Genomic DNA, 20,013 nt, shown 5'->3' on the forward strand with positions numbered 1-20,013 from the left:
TGTATTTCAAGGCCTACTTTCAAACTCAGTGCCTCTTTGCTTGACATCATGGGAAAATCAAAAGAAATCAGCCAAGACCTCAGAAAAAAAATTGTACACCTCCACAAGTCTGGTTCATCCTTGGGAGCAATTCCAAACGCCTGAAGGTACCACGTTCATCTGTACAAACAATAGTACGCAAGTATAAATACCATGGGACCACGCAGCAGTCATACCGCTCAGGAAGGAGATGCGTTCTGTCTCCTAGAGATGAACGTAATTTGGTGGAAAAAGTGCTATTCAATCCCAGAACAACAGCAAAGGACCTTGCTGGAGGAAACAGGTACAAAATATCTATATCCACAGTAAAACGAGTCCTATATCGACATAACCTGAAAGGCCGCTCAGCAAGGAAGAAGTCACTGCTACAAAACCGGCATAAAAAAGCCAGATTACGGTTTGCAACTGTACATGGGGACAAAGATTGCACTTTTTGGCCATAATGACCATCGTTATGTTTGGAGGAAAAAGGGGGAGGCTTGCAAGCCGAAGAACACCATCCCAACCATGAAGCACAGGGGTGACAACATCATGTTGTGGGGGTGCTTTGCTGCAGGAGGGACTGGTGCACTTCACAAAATAGATGGCATCACGAGGAACGAAAATGATGTGGATAAATTGAAGCAACATCTCAAGACATCAGTCAGGAAGTTAAAGCTTGGTCACAAATGGGTCTTCCAAATTGACAATGACCCCAAGCATACTTCCAAAGTTGTGGCAAAATGGCTTAAGGACAACACAGTCAAGGTATTGGAGTGGCCATCACAAAGCCCTGACCTCAATCCCATAGAAAATCTATGGGCAGAACTGAAAAAGCGTGTGCAAGCAAGGAGGCCTACAAACCTGACTCAGTTACACCAGCTCTGTCAGGAGGAATGGGCCAAAATTCCCCCAACTTATTGTGGGAAGCTTGTGGAAGACCACCCGAAACGTTTGACCCAAGTTTAAATTGTTTAAGGCAATGCTACCAAATACTAATTGAGTGTATGTAAACTTCTGACCCACTGGGAATGTAATGAAATAAATAAAAGCTGAAATAAATCATTCTCTCCTCTATTATTCTGACATTTCACATTCTTAAAATAAAGTTTTGATCCTAACTGAACTAAGACAGGGAATTTTTACTAGGATTAAATGTCAGGAATTGTGAAAATCTCAGTTTAAATGTATTTGGCTAAGGTGATTGTAAACTTCCGACTTAACCTGTATGTATTGGTCTGTCTGCACCACCCTCTGTAGAGCCGTGCGGTTGAGGGCGGTAGTCCACGTCCTGTAGTCCACGTTCAGCTCCTTGGTCTTACCGACATTGAGGGAGAGGTTGTTGTCCTGGCACCACTCTGCCAGGTCTCTAACCTCCTCCATGTAGTCTTGTCAGTGTCTGTGATCAGGCCTACCACCGTCCTGTTGTCTGCAAACTTAATGATGGTGTTGGAGTCGTGGGTGAACAGGTAGTACAGGAGGGGGCTGAGCACACACCTCTGAGGGGCCCCCTGAGCTTAATGGTGTGCTTGGAGGAGACTATGGTGTTGAAAGCTGAGCTGTGAACAGCATTCTCACATAGGTATTCCTCTTGTCCAGATGGGATAGGGCAGTGTGCTGTACAATGGCGATTGTGTCATCCGTGGATCTGTTGGGGCGGTATGCAAATTGTAGTGTCAAGTAAGGTGGAGCTCAAAGCAATAGTCAGGTTACCTTTGCTTGCTTGGGTACAGGAACAGTGGTGGACATCTTGAAGCATGTGGAGATTATAGACTGGGACAGGGAGTGGTTGAGTATGTCCATAAAAGTCTTACTCACATCGGCCACAGATATGGAGTGTATGTCTGTGTGTGTGTGACTGACCTGACACTTCTTGCAGCTGTACTTGTGGGTCTCTTGGTCATCGTCTTCATCCTCATCATCAGTGTTGTCACTGCTGTCCACTGAGATGCCAATCTTCCTGGTGAACTCCTCCCTCTCCTGCTCGTCCATCAGGGCTATATCCTTCGGAACACACAACCACAAGAAGTTGAGCAACAACACCAATATGGACCTAGTGTCAATCTCTATCTTGCTCTGTCATTTTTTAGATTTTGCCAAATATTTGGTCATGTCGCGACGCGGAAACACAAAAAAAGGCTCTGATGACACCTCCCTTACTGGATCCGCCCACATCTTCATCACTGGTTCTGCCACTTGGGTGGGGGACAAACGACTGGTTGGATAGGATATCATGCATCCAATCACCACCCCCAGCAGAGGCAGAAGGCGGGCCATCAATCAACCAGGAAGAAGTCAGACCAACAGTAGAGGTTGTTTGGGTTAAATTGATGGAAGGTTTAAACTTAGAGAACGGATAGGCATAGTCGCTGATAATATATTCACAGAGACAGCTTGCCGCATTCGCTGACAAGAATAGAAATGTAAACTGAGCGTTAAGGCTGACTTGGTCCCCCAGAGTATATAAGAAGCATGCTGTCCAAAAAAAAGGGTGTGGTAGTGCGACTTGACTTATCACTGAACTCGTGATACTTCAAACTATCATCAACCTAAAAGGTAATATCTGGCTTTCATACTCTAGAACAATTGTATCTCTTGACTTCTGATTTATGAATGAGACATATTGAGTCAACTACCCCGTACACCCCTCGCGCTGAATATATCCACCAATTGGAGTGGATGAAGGGCGAAGTTGGTGCTATGAAGGGTGTTGTTCTCGACTTCTAGTGACTTCTAGTAGGAGAAACAGATACATATCTGAATTTCATACTCTAGAACAATTGTACCTTTTGACCTCTGGTTTTTGGGCGAGACCTACTGAGTCAAGTACACCGCACACTCTTAGGGGTGTCACACAGGGTCTTGAACTACGATAGCAGTCTCGTTACTAATCAGAAAAAATATACAAAAAAAGAAAAAGGTCATGGTACAACTTCTAGCAGGAGGAACAGATACTGAAGTGATTGGCTAAACCGGTAGAGCAATTGTGAGTTGAAGAACATACTCTCCGGGACCCAACCAGGTCGACCTACGCTAAGGTAATTAACTGCTTGTTGTAATACATAGGATAAGGCATTGAGAGTTCAAGTGTTTTTGATGATTATTGATGTCTTATTGGAAAGACGTAAAGAAACTGTAATGACATGTATAACTGTGTGCTTTGCAAACATTGAATAAAAAGTAGAAATTAGACCCAAAACCCTAGAGGAGAAAACATCTCTGACACTCCAAGATCTAGGGGAACAAGTCTAGTTTCTACACAAAAGACAATTTAAAGGATTGGACAACCAACTCATTTATATTGTAAGAGGTAAAGTTATTCTGTATTAATATTCAAGCAATATTAACCGACGGGTATAGGCATTAAATCGTAAATCGTTTGTCTAGAATCTAGATACAAGAATATTTGGGAACCCTATAGAGCAACGGCGAGGAGAGTCTACTCTATAAAAGGTAAATAGGCATTAAATCGTAAATCGTATGTCTAGATACAAGGACAAAATGGGAACCCTATAGAGCAATGGCGAGAAGAGTCTACTCTATAAAAGGTAAATAGGCATTCATTCGTAAATCGATTTACAACCGATTTTATGGTTTATGTCTAGATACAAGAGTCTTTGGAAACCCTATAGAGTTGAAGAGTCTACTCTTAGGGAACCGAAGATGCCTGGTAAAGGTGCCACATGAAGGAGGTTCTCTAAGTCTGATTAATATTATCTAAGATCCCGAAACAATAAACACTAAAAGGCAATTCCCCAAATTAAGGGCAGGAATAAACAACCCAGGTCAGTCCGGCGGACCTGTGAATCATCTGTTTGCCGGATGATATAAGAACTCGAGTGATACGGCTTGTGTCACTCTTGACGGGGGACACGGTAAGATCTACTCAAAATTCCCCTACCGCGACAGTCGGAGGTCAAAAGAACCATGAACTAAACGTTTTATTGCAAAATCAACCTAATCTCTCTCACCTTAAAGTGCACGTGAATATGGTCCCTCAGTACGTCCACTCTGAAGAACTTGCGTCCGCAGATCTCACAGGTGTACTTTTTATCCCCGTGAGTCAGCAGATGCTTGTTCATGTTGCTCCTGCAGGAAAACACCTGGATACACACAGTCAGGGTAAATATCTTCTTTCAAATATTATTTTATATATTTTCAGGTATCGGTTTCATCTCACCTTGCCACAGATAGGACATTCTGAAGGCTCCTTCCTGTATTTGCTCCCTTCCTCCCCATTGGTCTCCAGCTCCTCACTCTTCAGGTCTTTTGGGTTTGCTGAGACATACAATAACAGTACAGCTGAGCATTAAGGTGCTGAGAGAAGTGTTGATTGATGCTTTGGGATATAACACATCATGATCCAGCCACTTGTAAAAGCTCTGCTCTGTCGATGTATACAATCAAGTACATCATATACTAGAACATACTTCAAACGGATAATAAACCCCAGAGTATCAATACAATAGTAATAAAGAAAGATCACGCCCTCCTGGTCCCTCTGCCAGTACTGACCCGCAGTATGTCTCCTCTGGTGGTCCTGCATAACATCCTTGTGGTAGAACATCTTGCTGCAGATCTCACAGGTGTAAAGCTTCTCTCTATGCTTCTTCTTGTGCTTAGAGAAGTTACTGTTGGTGGAGAAGAACCTCGAGCAGATCTCACACTGGAATGTCTTGTCATCTGCCACCACAGGACCAAGAACAAACAATCAGACTAGTCATTAAATAAATTAAATAATGATGGATAGGATATTGTGCGAACGACGTTACAGAGAGGACAATGAAACAGTACAGTACAACAAGGGACACAACTGTGCAGTAACATCAGAAGTCTTTCAAAAGGTGGAAAAAGATTGCTGACACCCCAACAAATGGTCCGCAACTAAATTATGTTTTCCAATTCATGGTGAACTTACCTGTCCTACAGTTGTGGAACTTTTAATGCATTCTCCACACGGAAGGCTTTATCGCATGTGTTACATTTGTACCTGTACTCTACGTCGAGCTGGAAGGGGAGACACACAAGTGATACATGAGGGATACACACAATGTACAGTGAATCAAGGAGCTACCCACTGCAACAGAAAAAGTGACTATCCTGGGAAAAAGCTGTGAAGGCCAAAAGCATTGATCTAGGTGCGCCTACCTCGTTTTTGCTGTGCTTGTATGAGATGTGCTGTTTCAAGCTCTCCTTGCGGCTGAACATCTTATCACAGTCATCACATTTAAACAGTTTATCACCTAAGAGAGCACAGGCAAACAAACAAAACATACCGCATGTATTATTGTGTATATGTGTATGTCTGTATGAAACAGAGCATTCGGAAAGTATTCAGACCCCTTGAATTTTTCCACATTTTGTTACGTTAAAACCTCTACCGACCCCCCCCTCCCGGATCCGGGATCCTCCTCATCAGAAACGCTGACTAGCATAGCCTAGCCTAGCGCCACAGGGAATATCATATAATATAATTTCATGAAATCACAAGTCCAATACAGCAAATGAAAGATAAACATCTTGTGAATCCAGCCAACATGTCCGATTTCTAAAACGTTTTACAGCGAAAACACAACATATATTTATGTTAGCTCACCACCATATCCAAAAAAACACAGCCATTTTTTCACAGCAAAGATAGCTTTCACAAAACCCACAAATAGAGATAAAAATAATCACTAACCTTTGAACAACTTCATCAGATGACAGTCTTATAACATCATGTTATACAATACATTTATGTTTTGTTCAAAAATGTGCATATTTATAGCTACAAATCCTGGTTTTACATTGTGAACATGGCGCCAAAATGCTCCAAATTGTCCGGAGAAATTTTAGAGTCACGTAATCTAACAGAAAAACTCATCATAAACTTTGCTGAAAAATACATGGACATATAATTAAAGATACACTGCTTCTTAATGCAACCGCTGTGTTAGATTTAAAAAAAATAACTTTAGTAAAAAGCACAGCATACAATAATCTGAGACAGCGCTCAGCCATTCTCCGCCATGTTGGAGTCAACATATTCAACAAAAATACGAAATAACATCATAAATATTCTCTTACCTTTGATGAACTTTCATCAGAATGCAGTGCCAGGAATCCTTGTTCCACAATAAATCGTTGTTTTGTTTTAGAATGTCCATTCCTTCTGTCGAATTAGCAACTTTGGCTAGCATAGTGTCCATGAAAGTTTGACGCACGGAACGAAAAATTCAAAAAGTGATAATAAAAGTCGAATAAACTGTTCAAACTCAGTTGAGAATCCATCTTTAGGATGTTTTTCTCGTATGTATCCAATAACGTCCCAGACGGAGCATTTCTTCGTGTCTACCTAAGGCATTGCAGACAACGATATGGTGCACCCAGGTGCGCAGCAAAATACTGCCAATATGGCTGACCTGTCACTCCAAAAGCTCTCATTCGGTCCCACATCAGGCTAGACACCTCATTCAACGTTCTACTGCATGTTGACATCTAGTGGAAGGCGTATGAAGTGCATACATATCCATAAATACAAGGCAATTGAATAGGCGAAGCCTTTCACAGAGACCCATTTCAGAATTTTCACTTCCTGTTTGGAAGTTTGCCTGCCAAATGAGTTCTGTTTTACTCACAGATATAATTCAAACAGTTTTAGAAACTTCAGAGTGTTTTCTATCCAATAGTAATAATAATATGCATATCATATGATCTAGAACAGAGTACGAGGCCGTTTAATTTGGGCACTATTTTTCCCCAAAGTGGAAATGGCGCCCCCTATTAAGAAGAAGTTTTAAAGCCTTATTCTAAAATTGATTACAATGTTTTTTCCCCCCCTCATAAATTGACACACAATACCCCATAATGACAAATCAAACAGTTTTTTTTAAATGTTTGATTTGCAAATGTATATAAAAAAAAATATCACATTAGCGTAAGTATTCAGACCCTTTACTCAGTACTTTGTTGAAGCACCTGCCAGCGATTACAGTCTTGAGTGTTCTTGCGTACGACGCTACAAGCTTGGCACACCTGTATTTGGGGAGTTTTTCCCATTCTTCTCTGCAGATCTTCTCAAGCTCTGTCAGGTTGGATGGGGAGCGTAGCTGCACAGCAATTTTCAGGTCTCTCCAGTGATGTTCGATTGGGTTCAAGTCTAGGCTCTGGCTGGGCCACTCAAGGACATTCAGAGATGTGTCCCGAAGCCACTCCTGCGTTGTCTTGGCTGTGTGCTTAGGGTTGTTGTCCTGTTGGAAGGTGAACCTGAGGTCCTGAGCTCTCTGGAGCAGGTTTACTTCAAGAATCTCTCTGTACTTTGCTCTGTTCATCTTTCCCTCGATCCTGACTTGTCTCCCTGAAAAACATCCCCACAGCAAGTTGCTGCCACCAACATGCTTTACCGTAGGGAATGTGCCAGGTTTCCTTCAGACATGATGCTTGGCATTCAGGCCAAATAGTTCAATCTTGGTTTCATCAGACAAGAGAATCTTGTTTCTCATGGTTCTGAGAGTCTTTAGGTGCCTTTTGGCAAACTCCAAGCGGGCTGCCATGTGCCTTTTACTGAAGAGTGGCTTCCATCTGGCAACTATACCATAAAGGCCTGATTGGTGGAGTGCTCCAGACATGGTTGTCCTTCTGGAAGGTTCTCCAATCTCCACAGAGGAACTCTTGAGCTCTGTCAGAGTGACCATCGGGTTCTTGGTCACCTCCCTGACCAAGACCCTTCTCCCCCGATTGCTCAGCTCTAGGAAGAGTCTTGGTGGTTCCAAACATCTTCCATTTAAGAATGATGGAGGCCACTGTGTTCTTGGGGAGCTTCTTCGCTGCATAATTTTTTTGGTACCCTTCACCAGATCTGTGCCTCGACACAATCATGTCTCGGAGCTCTACGGATAATTCCTTCAAACTCATGGCTTGGGTTTTGCTCTGACATGCACTGTCAACTGTGGGACCTTATATAGACAGGTGTGTGCCTTTCCAAATCATGTGCAATCAATAGAATTTACCACAGGTGGACTCCAATCAAGTTGCAGAAACATCTCAAGGATGATCAATGGAAACAGATGCACCTGAGCTCAATTTCGAGTTACATAGAAAAGGGTCTGAATACTTGTGTAAATAAGGTATTTCTGTTTTTTTTTTAAATAAATTTGCACAAATTAAAAAACATTTTTTTTCAATCTTTGTCATTATGGGCTATTGTGTGTAGATCGATGATTAGTAATCACAGTGATCTCCACGTATGCTGCTCTTCAGAGAGAAGTCCTGGCACAAAAAATACAGGGACAAAAAAAGGAGGGAGTAGAGGCGAGAGCATTACCGTGGGAGTGGATGTGTCTGTTGAGGTTGCTGCTGTTCTGAAAGACCTTGTTGCAGAGGGTGCACTTGTAAACCCTCTTATGGTCTCCTCCCTGCCTCAGGAACCTCTTCCTCGAACCAGGCCTGGGAAGAAACAAGGCCAAGATAGTGGAAAGAGTGAGAGAGAAGAGAGAGGGACAAGACAGCGTGGAGAGAGTGAGAGAGAGGAGAGAGGGACAAGACAGTGTGGAGAGTGATTGAAAGCATGCCTGGCATCTTCCAAAGTCTATGGAAGAACTGATTGATGATGTTTATTGTCCATATGTGTACTGTAAAATAAGTATATGATGAAAGTTTAACTGTAGTTGAAGGATAGCGATGGAAAATTATGACTCTACTGAGAGACATTTACTTTGGCAATGTAAGTCATGACAGTATAGTGGAAAGGGTGTTTATCCTTACTTCCCAGCGGAGAGGAGGGTGCGGGTAAGCCTGGGCATGGTGACAGCCACCTCGTCAGGGCCAATCTCCAGGTCATTGTCATCCAGCACGGCCTCTCCTCCGTCTGTAGGGACCGTGTTGAGGGCTTTTTCTACTGGTTCTAATGACGCTGCAACTAAAAGCAGGAAGGTATGAATGAAAATCACATTTTGAAGAGAGAATATGGTGGAAATTGAACAGTGCATGTGATGGGGTAGTCAATAATGTAACAACGAAAAAGAGGTGGAACCGGTCTCACTTTTCTTCTGTGCCGCTATAGTTGCAGCACTAGGTTTCCGTCCTCCTTTGGCCCTCTTCCCCGTACTTCTCTTAAGAGATGGCAGAGGGGGAGGAGCAGGGATGGGCTTAGCACTGAGGCCGTCGTCAGGGGTTACTAGTTCTGCTTCCTCCAGCTGCTGAGGCTGGTTGTCAGGGGGCAGGGCTACAGCCTTCAGTTCCTGGAGGTGGCTTAGCAGGGGATCTGGCAAGATGTTTTTCATGTAAACACAGAAGAGCACCTCTTCCTCTTAAATATTATCCTGATTAATATGAGCCATTCAGCCACCTGTCTTAACCCAACTCTGAAGCCTTCAACCATCATGGAAGCCTTCTATGTAATGGATGTGCTGGTATATTAAGGAAGGAAAGGTTATATATATTTTATATTTGAAATTCTTCAAAGTAGCCATCCTTTGCCTTGATGACAGCTTTGCACACACTTGGCATTCTCTCAACCAGTTTCATGAGGTTGTCACCTGGAATGCATTTTAATTAACAGGTGTGCCTTGTTAAGTTTGGGATAGGCGTCCCGCTATATCGGTTGAAAGCTTAAATTCTTGTTAATCTAATTGCACTGTCCGATTTACAGTAGCTATTACAGCGAAAACATGCCATGCGATTGTTTGAGGGGTGGAGCCCCACATCAAAATATTCTTCCACCGGCTCAGGTTTCATACATTCACAAATAACGATTAAATATTCACTTACTTTTTGAAAATCTTCCTCTGATTTGTCATACAAAGGGTCCCAGCTATAACATGTAGTGTCTTTTTGTTAGATAAAATCCTTCTTTATATTCCAAAAAGTCAGTTTAGTTGGTGCCATCGATTTGAGTAATCCAAATCTACCCCTAAACTTTTCAACAAGTCAAAATACATTTCAATTTACTCCTCAGATACCCTAAAATGTAATCAAACTATAATATTTCTTACGGAAAGAACTATGTTCAATAGGAAACTGATTTTAGCAGGTGCGTCCTGTCGTCATGGCGTGCGCAAACACAAATTTCCAAGACTGTGTCCCTGTACTAAAACTGATATGTCTTACTTGTTTTTTAATTTACAAGCCTGAAACGTTGAACATAGACTGCTGACACCCTGTGGAAGCCATAGGAATTGCATCCAGGGAGCTATTCAAAGAGGATGGTCTCTCTCTCAAAAAAGATTCAGGTTGGTTTTTCTTTGGATTTTCTCCTACCATATATATTGTGTTATATTCTCCTACATTATTTTAACATTTCTACAAACTTCAAAGTGTTTTCTTTCTAATGGCACCAATTATATGCATATCCTGGCTTCAGGGCCTGAGCAACATGCAGTTTACGTTGGGCAGGTCATTTTGGTGGAAATTGAGAAAACAGGGGCCAAGCCCTAATTAATTTGTGGAATTTCTTTCCTTCTTAATGTATTTCAGCTAATCAGTTGTGTTGTGACAAGGTAGGGGTGGTATACAGAAGATAGTCCTATTTGGTAAAATACCAAGTCCATAATATGGCAAGAACAGCTCAAATAAGCAAAGAGAAACTACAGTCCATCCTTACTTTAAGACATGAAGGTCAGTAAATACAGAAAATTTCAATAACTTTGAAAGTTTCTTCAAGTGCAGTCGCAAAAACCGTCAAGCGCTATGACGAAACTGGCTCTCATGAGGACCGCCACAGGAAAGGAAGACCCAGAGTTAATGCTTCACAGAGTTCAAGTAACAGACACATCTCAACATCAACTGTTCAGAGGAGACTGAGTGAATCAGGCCTTCATGGTCGAATTGCTGCAAAGAAATCACTACTAAAGGTCACCAAAAAGAAGAACAGACATGCTTGGGCCAAGAAACACGAGCAATGGACATTAGACCGGTGGAAATCTGTCCTTTGGTCTGATGAGTCCAAATTTGAGATTTTGGTTACAACCGCTGTGTCTTTGTGAGACGCAGAGTAAATGAACGGATGATCTCCGCATGAATGGTTCCCACCGTGAAGCATGGAGGAGGAGGTGTGATGGTGCTTTGCTGGTGACACTGTCAGTGATTTATTTAGAATTCAAGGCACACTTAACCAGCATGGCTACCTCAGAAATCTGCGGCGCTACACCATCCCATCTGGTTTGCACTTAGTCCCACTATCATTTGTTTTTCAACAGGACAATGACCCAACACGCATCCAGGCAGTTTAAGGGCTCTTTGACCAAGAAGCAGAGTGATGGACTGCTGCATCAGATGACCTGCCCTCCACAATCACCCAACCTCAACCCAATTGACATGAGTTGGACAGCAGAGTGAAGGAAAAGCAGCCAACAAGTGCTCAGTGTGTGGGAACTCCTTCAAGACTGTTGGAAAAGCGTTCCAGGTGAAGCTGGTTGAGGGAATGCCAAGAGTGTGCAAAGCTGTCATCAAGGTAAAGAGTAGCTACTTTGAAGAATCTAAAATATATTTTGATTTGTTGAACACCTTTTTGGTTACTACATGATTCCATATGTGTTATTTCATAGTTTTGATGTCTTCACTATTATTCTGCAATGTAGACAATTGTAAAAAATAAAGAAAAACCCTTGAATGAGTAGGTGTGTCCAAACTTTTGACAGGTACTTTATGTCCGCAAAGTATTTGTGGCATCTCTAGAAGTGAACTCACCTGCATCCTTCTCTCCCACCACTAGGGGCAGTGATGGTCCAGCTTTACCCAAAGTCCCCTCTGGCTTGGTACAGGCAGTATGCACAACTGAGAGAAAAACAATAGTACAACAATGTCACATATTTCACATTCATTATGAGTTTAGCATCAGAACACTTAGTTGATCTGCGTTAAGAGCAGGGTGAAAGCTACAGTACACCAGTTTGCATGTCAGGGGAGACAGAGGGTTACAATATAAAAGTAGAGTGAAACATCTCCGTGTCTGAGATCTCTCTTCCAGTTATTAGTGATGTATTGCCCATGGACATCAAATAGTACGCTAGTGTGGATATTGGGACCTATCCACTACAGAATGGACAAAACTGTTCTCAGTTGCTTTGGTTGGGAGTATTAGTATATGATATATGGTTACAACCATATATCTGTGAGGTGTTGAAGTAGACCTCATCGTCGTGCTGGTAAGCAGTCATGTTCTGGTGCTGATGGTCAGTGGCGGGCCGAACCAGCGTCATCCAGTTACAGTCATCCTCATTGGCTGCATCAAAACAGACTACCAGGCTATCTCTTTGGAAGATCTGTCCAGGTCACCAACAAAACAAAGACACAGAGAATACAGAGTGGGATATTAGCACCATTACAAACAACATACAGTGGGGAGAACAAGTATTTGACACACTGCGGATTTTGCAGGTTTTCCTACTTACAAAGCATGTAGAGGTCTGTAATATTTATCATAGGTACACTTCAACTGTGAGAGACGGAATCTAAAACAAAAATCCAGAAAATCACATTGTATGATTTTTAAGTAATTAATTTGCATTTTATTGCATGACATAAGTATTTGATACTTTAGAAAAGCAGAACTTAGTATTTGGCACAGAAACCTTTGTTTGCAATTACAGAGATCATACGTTTCCTGTAGTTCTTGACCAGGTTTGCACACACTGCAGCAGGGATTTTGGCCCACTCCTCCATACAGACCTTCTCCAGATCCTTCAGGTTTCGGGGCTGTCGCTGGGCAATACGGATTTTCAGCTCCCTCCAAGATTTTCTATTGGGTTCAGGTCTGGAGACCGGCTAGGCCACTCCAGGACCTTGAGATGCTTCTTACGGAGCCACTCCTTAGTTGCCCTGGCTGTGTGTTTCGGGTCGTTGTCATGCTGGAAGACCCAGCCACGACCCATCTTCAATGCTCTTACTGAGGGAAGGAGGTTGTTGGCCAAGATCTCGCGATACATGGCCCCATCCATCCTCCCCTCAATACGGTGCAGTCGTCCTGTCCCCTTTGCAGAAAAGCATCCCCAAAGAATGATGTTTCCACCACCATGCTTCACGGTTGGGATGGTGTTCTTGGGGTTGTACTCATCCTTCTTCTTCCTCCAAACACGGTGAGTGGAGTTTAGACCAAAAAGCTCTATTTTTGTCTCATCAGACCACATGACTTTCTCCCATTCCTCCTCCGGATCATCCAGATGGTCATTGGCAAACTTCAGACGGGCCTGGACATGCGCTGGCTTGAGCAGGGGGACCTTGCGTGCGCTGCAGGATTTTAATCCATGACGGCGTAGTGTGTCCTGCCGTGTAGTTCTGGGCTGATCCCTCACCTTCCTCATGATCATTGATGCCCCACGAGGTGAGATCTTGCATGGAGCCCCAGACCGAGGGTGATTGACCGTCATCTTGAACTTCTTCCATTTTCGAATAATTGCGCCAACAGTTGTTGCCTTCTCACCAAGCTGCTTGCCTATTGTCCTGTAGCCCATCCCAGCCTTGTGCAGGTCTACAATTTTATCCCTGATGTCCTTACACAGCTCTCTGGTCTTGGCCATTGTGGAGAGGTTGGAGTCTGTTTGATTGAGTTTGTGGACAGGTGTCTTTTATACAGGTAACGAGTTCAAACAGGTGCAGTTAATACAGGTAATGAGTGGAGAACAGGAGGGCTTCTTAAAGAAAAACTAACAGGTCTGTGAGAGCCGGAATTCTTACTGGTTGGTAGGTGATCAAATACTTATGTCATGCAATAAAATGCAAATGAATTACTTAAAAATCATACAATGTGATTTTCTGGATTTTTGTTTTAGATTCCGTCTCTCACAGTTGAAGTGTACCTATGATAAAAATTACAGACCTCTACATGCTTTTAAGTAGGAAAACCTGCAAAATCGGCAGTGTATCAAATACTTGTTCTCCCCACTGTATAGACATACAGTTGAAGTCAGAAGTTTACATACACCTTAGCCAAATACACTTAAACTCAGTTTTTCACAATTCCTGACATTTAATCCTAGTAAAAATTCCCTGTCTTAGGTCAGTTTGGATCACCACTTTATTTTAAGAATGTGAAATGTCAGAATAATAGTAGAGAGAATGATAATTTAATTTAGAGAATTTATTTCAGCTTTTATTTCTTTCATCACATTCCCAGTGGGTCAGAAGTGTACATACACTCAATTAGTATTTGGTAGCATTGCCTTTAAAATGATTAACTTGTGTCAAACATTTTGGGTATCCTTCCACAAGCTTCCCACAATAAGTTGGGGGAATTTTGTCCCATTCCTCCTGACAGAGCTGGTGTAACTTAGTCAGGTTTGTAGGCCTCCTTGCTTGCACACGCTTTTTCAGTTCTGCCCACATATTTTCTATAGGATTGGGGTCAGGGCTTTGTGATGGCCACTCCAAAACCTTGACTTTGTTGAGCTTAAGCCATTTTGCCACAACTTTGGAAGTATGCTTGGGGTCATTGTCCATTTGGAAGACCCATTTGCGACCAAGCTTTAACTTCCTGACTGATGTCTTGAGATGTTGCTTCAATATATCCACATAATTTTCATCCCTCATGATGCCATCTATTTTGTGAAGTGCACCAGTCCCTCCTGCAGCAAAGCACCCCCACAACATGATGCTGCCACCCCCGTGCTTCACGGTTGGGATGGTGTTCTTCGGCTTGCAAGCCTCCCCCTTTTTCCTACAAACATAACGATGGTCATTATGGCCAAACAGTTCTATTTTAGTTTCATCAGACCAGAGGACAATTCTCCCAAAAAATACGATCTTTGTCCCCATGTGCAGTTGCAAACCGTAGTCTGGCTTTTTTATGGCGGTTTTGGAGCAGTGGCTTCTTCCTTGCCGAGTGGCCTTTCAGGTTATGTCGATATAGGACTCATTTTACTGTGGATATAGATACTTTTGTTCCTGTTTCCTCCAGGATCTTCACAAGGTCCTTTGCTGTTGTTCTGGGATTCATTTGCACTTTTCCCACCAAAGTATGTTCAGCTCTAGGAGAGCGGTATGATGGCTGCGTTGTCCCATGGTGTTTAAACTTGCGTACTATTGTTTGTACAGATGAACGTGGTACCTTTAGGCGTTTGGAAATTGCTCCCAAGGATGAACCTTGGGAATGATGAATGCACAAAGTAGATGTCCTAACCGACTTGGCAAAACTATAGTTTGTTAACAAGAAATTTGCAGAGTGGTTGAAAAACGAGTTTTAATGACTCCAACCTCAGTGTATGTAAACTTCCGACTTCAACTGTTAAAGACATATACATCTTCTCCATAAAATTAGCACCATATGTTGAGAAAGCACCTTCAGAGGAAACAGGCCTTTGTCCAGGTGGGACACCCTCTTAGCCTCAAACGGTCCAAACCTGGTCCTATTGACCAACCGTCGGAGGACAAACACTCCCTCCTTTCCATCTGGCACCTGTCTGATCTCCAGATTTTCCGGCAGAGAGGACCTGACCAATGACAAACAATACAACATCTATCAATACATAGCCTCCTCCATTTCTGTTCCTCAGATATCAGGTTAAATATTGCCATCTTTAAAGACACAATTTGTAAGATTTTAAGCTAAGCTGGAAACCCTCTCCATGCTGGAGTCAACTCAGTAACCCTCTCATTGTATATCTTGCATGGTGGACTTTTACTCACCGAGCTCTGCTGAGAACAAATGAGTCCTGTACAGTCACTACTGGTCCCAGCTCTGGACACTCAGAGTCATGATACTGCCCACAGTCCTCACACCCTGAGGGGTACCATTAAAAAGTCACATATCAGATACCACATATCCAACCTGATCTCAGAGCATTTTGTATTATACTGTATATAAATGTGGGACACTCCATTTAGTATGACATGTTACAATTCCTATGGTATGTATTCATTTGTGGCTGTCCATCACCCATTTCGTATGATATGTTAAGAATTACAATTCATATTATATGTTACTAATTCTAGCTAGGTGGCTAACGTTAGCTAGCTCGCTAAAATTAGCTAGGCTAGTGGTTAAGGTTAAGTTTAGGAGTTTGGTTAAAGGGCTAAGGTTAGGGTTAGCTAAAAGGGTTAAGATTAGTGGTAGGGAAGGGATAGCTAACATGCTAAGTAGTTGCAAAGTAGCTAAAAAGTAGTAAGTTGTTGAAAAGTTGCTAATTAGCTAAAATGCTAAAGATATGAATATGAATTGTCTGTGATGAGATTTGAACTCGCAATCTTTGGGTTGCTAGATGTTCACGTTATACGCCTACTTCGACCAACCACCCTCCTTTCGTTTTTGCCTTTAAGTAACCATCTGTCTTATGTAACCATACCAAACGTAACATATAGTATTTTATTTATTTGTATTTATTTTTTAGGGGGTAGATCAGCTTTAACCCATTTTACTATACATGACTTTAACCCATTTTATAAGAGATTGTCCAAAATGTAAATGTTCCAGGCATTTACAGTGGGGCAAAAAAGTATTTAGTCAGCCACCAATTGTGCAAGTTCTCCCACTTAAAAAGATGAGAGAGGCCTGTAATTTTCATCATAGGTACACTTCAACTGTGACAAACAAAATGAGGGGGAAAAAAATCCAGAAAATCACATTGTAGGATTTTTAATGAATTTATTTGCAAATTATGGTGGAAAATAAGTATGTGTCCATATATAGCTATACCATGATATTTATATTACTACTAAGTAACCCTCCAATTGTTACCCACTATTCCACCTGCTAAAGCCCCTCCCCATCCCAAATTGGGTAATCATCCCAGTGACTGACCGGCCACACCCATCCCCCCGGATCCCTAGGCCCCACAAGAGGCCAGGATCCATCCTTCGAAAAGAGCACACAGTGCCACCTACAGAACTGAAGCAGATTTCTGCTAAAAGCATTTCCATTGCTCTCACCTCAATTTGCTTTATACATAGCTCTTAAAAAAACTATACATTTTCAAAAATCTTGCATATCTCAATTCCCATCATTAACAATAAATATGAGTAATAATGTTGACAGCTCAGTTCAAGCAATTATTATTATAGCAAACAATTATTGTGATTCATCCTATATTGACCGTAACATCCTTACCCCCTAGCAACAGATGTGGGATACATACAAACACACACTCTTACACACTCAACCCCTTTGCAGCACAATCAACCAATAAGCTCAGATGCTCAATGGTTGTTACATCACAGAGCCCAACTCAAGAAAGGACTTGATTTACAAATGCATATCCAGTTACAGGTGTTTGAAAAAGCATGCAAGATTGAGCAAAATTGGCAAAAATGGGGAGATTTGATTAACCAATGTCAAGTCCTAGGTGATGGAGATCAGATACACACACACACACTGGTCCCCCGTTATGACCATTTTCCTAAGCCTCTTTGTGCAGTTAGACCTTTGATTATATTATTGTGACCCCACCAGGGTCACAATAATATGCCCCTTCTCTGATTGTCCGATTGTGACCCCCCCATGGGTTACTGCAGCCAGTGTTGCCAGCACTGCCACTACCTGGTTGGGGGTACCCCACCGGCTAGGTACAAGGTCATCAAGGTTCTCATTAGCAGCTTTGAGAATGTCCTTGTATATTATGCTCCCCCATCAGGGGGCTCTGGCTTTGTAGGACCAACCCTGCCAGGCAGGCTCAGAATCTTGAGGGAGCTGTGCTGCTCTACTAGGTCTCTGTCCACATTCCTCTTTCTGTTCATGCTGCATATAGGCAACTTACAGCAGCAATACAGTATTATCCTAAATGGAGTGGGGCAATTTACATACAGAATAATACGAAATGCTCTGAGACGAGGTTGACATATCACATACCCTTCCCAATGGGCACGCACTGGTTGAATCAACCTTGTTTCCATGTCATTTCAATGAAATTATGTTGAATTGATGTGTGCCCAGTGGGTTATGTCTAAATAGGCACAGGCATGCACAATGTGAAATACACACATATGCACCTGTAGGGCGCCACACACACGCATGTGCAGACCAAGTGAGAGCTACAATAGAATGGCAATGCGCACTTTGCCATTTCAAGGCATTGAAGTTTTCAGTATACTCACAGATACACTCCTCTGGTGTTTGCTCCGTCATTATGACAATCAACAATAAAAAATAAAAATAAAAAAAAAGGATTAAGGGATAGTGTTACAAACGTTTGTAACATGTGTATCATTTGCTTTATTGAAATCAAAACTTTAAAAAGTTTAAAGGGTTATGGAAGATAAGGAACCAATGCTATTTACAAGATCAGTAGGCTACCTATTTTTACTTAGAGATTATCATTACATTATTACAACATGATCATTATAGAGATAGGCTGTTGGTTGCAAGAGAAATACATTTATAAATACCAAATAGGTTGGTCAAATTAATTAATTTTGAAGAATGTATGCAATCCTCTGAAGTGGACCAAAGGAGTGGCTAATGTAAGGCCTACACTTATTGATTAATGTGAATAACTCAACCTGGAGCTATATTCTGGACAAAAACAGTTGTGTGGTAAATGTATGGGGACTTCACTAAAGCAAAGGCCATAACGTTACACTTCTCCAGTATGAAAATAACGCTATACATTTTACGGTAATCACAATTCACCAGGGGAGTAGCTACACAATAAGAATGGGATCTAGGTTTTCGCCGTATTCCAAACTCTAGCCGGGTTTTAACTCAGATCTCAGACGCGTCTTTTGCGGCAATGCAAATGTAACAAAGAACAATCGGCATGGCGACTGGAATGGAGACGCTAACCCCATCTGGAGCCAGTACATTTCAACCGCAGAACGGCGTTATTCTGGCCTCTCCGGGAGTTTCCGTGTGCACCATGCAAACTAAAAATATATGTTCTGCACGGTGGCACAATTGTTGTTTGTTCAAACTGCAGAATTTAGAAATAAACACGTTACCTGCTCTCCAACTACTACACATTGACAGAATCCTGACTCCGGGTTCCAATCCGCTCCAGAAACCGCGCAGGACCGGAAATGCAGTGAAGTGTAGTCTGGGAATCGTAGTTTGCTCAATCGCTCGCGTTATCAAATTGTCAATTAAACACGTTTTTAAAATAACATATTATTTAGTACAAATGTGTGTTTGAATGTTAAATGACGAGACAGAGACATTGATGCGAGTAACCAGCCTTGTTCCGTACAACACAATACATCCGGGTATCTCAACCCCGGTATAAACACATGAGTTGCAGTAATGAACATTTACCAACAGATGGCATCACTGTGCCATCTTACACCCATAACAATGTGCTTTACACAACCAGAGCACCTATTTGAATGCACTAGATCTATATTTTCACATGAACAATAGCCTATTGAAAACCAAACTGCACTCATTCAGGCCACACTTTAATACGCAAATAACCACGGCTCTCTAATGAGTGTAAACAGAAAGGAAGGGAGAGGGTTTACTCCCCCCCAAATCTGTCCACGTTAAGCAGATCATGAATTATTAAGCAAGTGAGGGGTTTTGTAGTGTCGAATTTAGTCAGGAGAAAAAAACAATTGCTATTTTGATACATGAGGCCTTATTTGATCTAATAGAAGTTTCGTATTACTTAGGTTGTTACGAGTGTACTGATATAAGTGTGATGCACGTGACTTCACAGCAACTTTGAGGGAAAAAACGTAATGTAGCGACCCGTACAGACAGCTGTGTGTTATATGTTAGGCTAGTAGGTGGTTGTGTTGTACTGACCAGTACCCAGTGTTCGCGGGGTCCGACATGTCAATCAACCTGCTATCTGCCAATCACGGGAATGCCTGGAATGTTCTGATGCCGGGCATCCTGGCGGTTGGCGGAGTGGCGTGGAGGGGGGTTGGGCAGGGGGATGGAGCATTGGAAGTTAAGACCAGGTTCAGCCTTTGTTCTCTCTCTTACGTCTGGGCTTCACAAGAGAAGGTCACGATTGGCTTGTGGGTTATCTTCCATTTATTTGGCGTGGGCTACGGCCAAACAGTAGCCTGTGTAAAGTTGGTTTAATAAACCGTCAATTCGCAAACTCAACCCTCTGTCTGGACAATTGTTCTTATGATCTAGTCAGGTCA

General features: G+C 42.2%; 1 pseudogene; it reads right to left on the bottom strand.

The window, feature by feature from the left end:
- Window positions 1-1,446: 1,446 nt before the first annotated feature.
- LOC120057458 lies at window positions 1,447-18,049 on the bottom strand (annotated as a pseudogene).
- Window positions 18,050-20,013: the final 1,964 nt, after the last annotated feature.

Source organism: Salvelinus namaycush, chromosome 12 (genome assembly GCF_016432855.1).
Source record: "Salvelinus namaycush isolate Seneca chromosome 12, SaNama_1.0, whole genome shotgun sequence".
NCBI lineage: Eukaryota > Metazoa > Chordata > Actinopteri > Salmoniformes > Salmonidae > Salvelinus > Salvelinus namaycush.